Source organism: Galeopterus variegatus, unplaced genomic scaffold (assembly GCF_000696425.1).
Source record: "Galeopterus variegatus unplaced genomic scaffold, G_variegatus-3.0.2 Scaffold10, whole genome shotgun sequence".
Classification (NCBI taxonomy): Eukaryota; Metazoa; Chordata; class Mammalia; order Dermoptera; family Cynocephalidae; genus Galeopterus; species Galeopterus variegatus.
Genome location: NW_007726121.1, coordinates 274,608 through 280,607, shown reverse-complemented (window position 1 = coordinate 280,607; position 6,000 = coordinate 274,608).

The following is a 6,000-nucleotide window of genomic DNA, read 5'->3' as shown; positions in this document are numbered from 1 at the left end:
CTTTTGTTTTCTTTCTTTTTAAAGGGAGGGGAAGTATCACCATGCTTCCCTTAAAAAGCTGGAAGAGGGGAAATGTTGATTTACTTTTCAGATTTCCATTTTATGGCATTATTTCCAGAAAGTTTTTAACTGCTCTATGGAACCAGGGAAGATTTTAATCCTCTACCAATACTCTGATGTTAATGAAAACTCAACTGCCAGTTAAACTTTTTCTTCTGAAATTTATATTTTTAATAGCTGGTAGAAAATGTATTCAAAATTTTTCTGATTCTTTTCTTTTAGTTTACTTTGAAGGGTTGAGTAAATAAATTGAATGGTTTGGAGAGAGGGAATTAAGGTTTTGTCTTTTATTTATCCCTATAGTTAAAGATTGTAACATTGGAACCAAAAGTGGATTTGGGACAGTATCAACTGGCTACATAGAGGGTATCAATAAACAGAATTTCAGTTATTAGATCACAATCTACAATGAAAATACATGGATCAGGGACTGAGTGCATCCTTGGAAGGGTAAATTTAATATGAGACTTATAAATCAGGTAAAAATTCCTTTAAGCTAAAATTTGAGGAAGCAAAGAGAAAATGCCCAAATTAAAATTAAATATCATAAGAGACATCACAAGTGAACTCTAAGTAATGTTCAGGAAAAGACTATAGAGTATGGAACTAGACTTAGATATGTTTATAATTCTATATAATATGGGTAATGAGTCATGTAAACTTAAGGATTTATATAACAAAGGAATTATATTTACTTACATAAATTATAAACCACATTTATAACATTTATATAACAAAGTACCCCATACAGAACTATAAGATTATATCCTATTAAAAATAGATCAAATTAGAAGAAGTAGTGATACTAGTACTACATTTATGCTCAGCATGTACACTTACTTTTGGAAAAGATCTTAAGCATCATTCTAAATTCCTATCCAATGCTTGACCCTCTCGTTAAAATTTGATAGACAAGTGGTCATCAGTTTTTGCTTGAATACTTCTAGCAATGAAAAGCTCCTCTCAGAAGGCTTCTCTGTTATATTTTTTGGTGGCTTTAAGTTATAAACCTACATAGAAATGTAAAAAAAAAAAAAACCGAAGACAGTCATGTGATTAAATACGTGGGTGATGATCAAAGGAAAATCCTAAATGAAATTACAGTATTATACTAGAGAATAGCCAACCTAATCAAAGACACTGCTGTTGCTATCCTCAGATTATACAATATGTATGAAGGAAAGATGGAGAATGTGACTTGTCATGAAGACTTCAAACATGAAATCGCATTTTGATAAGAACAGTGCTCCTAAAAATTCCTTACTTGCCCTGATAAAAATTTAATCTTTCAGAAGACAGAGAAACACAAGAAAACTGACACCCTAAATTAAATTTTGATCAATAGGGAAAAACCTCCTAGTGATATAAAAGTGATAGGAACCTTGAAAAAAAGGGATCATATCATGTTGAAGTTTGCAACAGTAAATGAAGAGAATACTGGGGATAGTCATGTGCATATACCAGACTTAAGAAGAGTCAACTTGGAAAAATTCACAAATCAGATAGTTGTAATCCAAAGACTATAAAAGGAAAAGTATACAATACAAACAATGCAATAAACAACATAGGCAGAGACATCCAAAATGATAAAAGAAAGGTATTTGATTGCTGAGAGGAAGCTTGCCAATGAGCTTAAATATAAAGAAAACAATATATTCTAATAATAAAGAAAATAATCAAGGATTAATTTTTTGAGTGATACCGATCTGTAGAGACATTGTCTATCTAGAGTGAACCAAAGTTTATAAAAATGCTAATGGCAACAAAGGAAGTCTTTTATTGTGGTTTGTTTTTCAGTACAAATTTTAAAGAACAGAAAAGAGATAGACACAACACTTAAGGAAGATTATGTAATTTTAAGAAATGATGGTGTATTACACCATTTCTGTTGCTTATAACAAAATATCTGGAACTGGGTAATTTATAAGAAAACAAAATGTATTGCTTACAATTTCAGAGGCTGGGAAGTCCAAAGTCTAGGGAACACATCTCGTGAGGCTCTGTCCTGGTGGTGACTACAGCAATTCAGGGTATCACATTTCAAAATGGTGGAGCAGAGAGGGAGACTCTCATTTGCTCTTCTTTTAAAGCCCTCAGACCACACCCCTGACCACTATTGTTAATTCATTAACTAGGCATGGTACTAGAATCTAATCACCTCTTCAAGGCCCCACTTTTCAATTACCATAGTAAGATTTCCCACCCTCTTGACAGTCACAGTGGGGATCAAGCTACTAATAAGTAAAACTTGGGGGACACAATGCATATCAGTTGGTGAGAAAACAGAATTGTTTAATTCACCTCTTGCTTATGTTTTGTCCACCAAATAGCTTCACATTGGAAAGTTGAAGTTATAGTTAAGGAGACATGAAAATAAAAATAAAAGATAAGTAAAAGGAATTCCCAGTCTATATTCTATGTTCAAAGATTACGACTTAGCAAACTCTCTGGGTTTGGTTAAATATGGTATTCAGCAAATGGAAATAATCAAAAGCAAGGTTAAACTTTTAAAGGTGCCATATTATCAGAGAATCTCCAAACTTGGTAAATAATCTGTACTTATTCAACCCCTAAACCAGTAGTTCTCAAACATGAGCATGCATCAGAATCGCCTGAAGAATCACCTTGTTAAAACACAGATTGCTGGGTCCCAGTCCCAGAGTTTCTGATTCAGTAGGTCTGAGGTAGCCCCAAGAATCTGCATTCCTAACAAGTTCCCAGATAATGATGCTGGTCCAGAGGCCACACTTTGAGAACCACCGGCCTAACTAAGTCAATCGCTATGGCCTAAGGGCACTGAAAAGGCAGGCTGCTAATGAGAGCAGCTTCACTGAGGTCACCTAAATGCCTATCTCAGATGTGGCCACAGAGGACAATGAACATATTCCTAGGGAGCAAAACCAGGCGTTCACAGATCAGGTGACTGAGGGCCTAGCTCCATGGCTAGGGCAGGAAATCCTTACTCCAGTCCAGAAGTGTGTTATGGTCTATGGACTGAGAACCACAGTGTGCTATGTCCCATTGTCCTATAATCTAAATGAAAATTTTTATTGCAATAATGCTGTTCTCTCTCCACCACTGTATGTTGGGCGAGTTAAAATTTAGCTACATTTTTTAATGAGGTTTAGACAAGTTGGCCCTAAAATTTTTATAGAGAAATAAACATACAAGAATGGCTAGGGAAAAACTGAAAAGGAAGATCTGGTGGCAGAGGGGAGAACTAGTCCCATCAGATATTTAAACATTCTACCAGAAAGCCTCCGTAAATAAAACAGTGTAGCAATGGAGCATTGAATAGGTAAATCAATGGGATTGAATAGAAAATCCAGATAAAAACCCCACTACTTATAAAAGTGTAGTATATGGTAAAGGTAGCATAAATGCTCCTTGGCTTACAATGGGGTATGGCCTGATAAACCCATCATAAATTGAAAATATCATAAGTCAAAAAACCATTTAATACACCTAACCTACCGAACATCATAGCTTAGCCTAGCCTACCTAAAATGTGCTGAGAACACTTACAGTTGGGCAATATCATCTAACACAAATCCTATCTTATAATAAATTGTTGAATACCTCATGTAATTTGTTGAATCCTGTACTGAAAGTAAAAAATGAAACTGTTGTGTAAGTACTTGAAGTACAGTTTCTCCTGAATACATGTAGCTTTCACAACATCCTAAAGTCAAAAAATTGTAAGTCAAACTATTGTAAGCCAGGGATAATCTATATTTCTCAAATCACTCTGGCAAAGTTAGTGCTTTTATAACTGGTGCTGGGAAAATTAGAGAGCCATATGATAATTTTGACTAAATAATTTTTTAAATTTGCATGGAAAAATACCATAAACAAAGTAAAAAAACAAATGACAAACTAGGAGAAAATATTATACTTGCAACATATATCAAAGATAAGGGGTCAACAGCCTTAATTTATATAAAGAACTTTTAATAGTTAAAGACCAAAATCCTATAGATAGAAACATGTTGGGCCTTTAAAAAACTAACACCACCTTAAAGTGACATTACAAGTGGATTAACGTGGCAGCCAAGACGGCGCAGAGAGAAAGCAGGGTGGGAGTGTCTGGGGAACCTTGCCTTAGCCCTTATTGGCCACACTTGTGAACACTGCGTAATTGCAATAGCTAGGTATTGAGACAGGATGCATGCCCTTAACCCTTAAGCTGATTGGAGGATGTAAAAAACCTGCCTTTGCCATTTACCTTTAAAAGCCAATGCTTGTGTGTTAATAAACGGAACTGCTTGACAGAACCCCCACCATGTCTGAGTGTCCTTTAACTGGGCTGGTTTGGGGCCGGTGGTGTGCTCACCTCTCTTCATGGCACTCTTCCCCTGTCTCCTTCAAAAGGGGACCGGAGGGAAAGAGGAATCCCAGGCCGTTCGCTCGCCCACTGAAAGGAACGAGGCTAAGGCTGTACGGGTCGGCTGCTGGCGGCGGACCCGACAAAACATAATGAAAATACATTCTACTCCACTTATAATAAGAGAAATACAAAGTAAAACTATACTGAGGTGCCATTTCTCACTCTTCAGCTTGGCAAAAATACCAAAGCCTGTCAATGCACTCTGTTGCTAAGGCTATGGAAAAACAGGTACTCTTATACAAGGGTACTTCAAAAAGTTCCTGGAAAATAGAATTGAAAGATAGTAAGAATCTTTCCATGAACTTTTTGAAATACACTTGCACATTGCTGGGACAAACACAAAATGGCATAATGCCTATGGAGAAGATTTTGGCAATATCTAACAAAATTACACATGTACTTATCCTTCTGTGAAGCAATCTTAGTTTCAGAAATTTACCCTGATGATAAACCAAAAGTAAAATGTATAAGGTTATTTATTGCAGCATTGTTTGTAATTGTAAAATGTTGGAAACTACCTGTCAAAGCATAGGAGTTTCATTGAATAAACTATGGAAAATATACACAGTGAAATACTATGTAGCTATAAAAAGAAATATGGAGGATATCTATGAACCGATATGGATTTCTAAAGTATATCAAGTGAAAAAGCAGTGCAAGAGAGTGCATAGAGTATTCTACCTTTTGTGTAAGAAAAAAGGGAAAACAAGAAAGAATATGCATATATCTGCTAATTTTTACATACAGAAGCACAGAAAGAATGAACCAAAACACAATAAAGTTGGTTACCTACAAGGGGTGTGGAAAAATAGGGTAGAGAGGATACAGAAGAGAATGACAATTCTCTGAGTATGCCTTTAGGTATGGTTTTGACTTTTGGAAACACGTTAACGTCCTTCATACTCAGAAAGTAAAATTTAAACAGTAAGAAGAGAAAAGGGGGGCTACAATGGAAAGCAAATTGAAACTGAATTTCAAATGAAAAATAAGACTATGCTGGAGAAACAACAAAAAAATCTTAGCTATAGGTCATCCATCATCCCTACCTGACTGAGAGAACGAACTACAAATTATCTAGAGTTCTCAGTCCCAAAGGACATTACAGAAGTGGATGAGACTTTAAGTATTCTGTTTGGGAAAGAGTGGTATATAAATTTTATGCAGGCATAGGCATTTAAAAAAATACACATATGGGAAGGACATTGGGTAGCCAAAAGGAGAATAGCAAACATGATTTGCTACCCATTATCTACTTGCCCTTATTCTGGTTGCAATACATCACTTTTCATCAGAACAACCACCCTCTTCCCACTTTCAGTTTAAGTTTTTCTTATGGAGTTGATTCTACCCCCAGGAGCTAAACATGAAAGAGGAGGTAAGGTTTGGATCTGTTTTTGCCATCTTGCCATTACGTAGAGCCTGAGAATGGGTCAATATTGAAAATACATCTGAGAGATGGAGAAGAAAATGTCCCCCTGACATTGACTAAGACATGAAACCAGCCAATAAATCCCCTTTGCTTCTTTAAGCCAGTTTGGATTGGGTATTAGCAC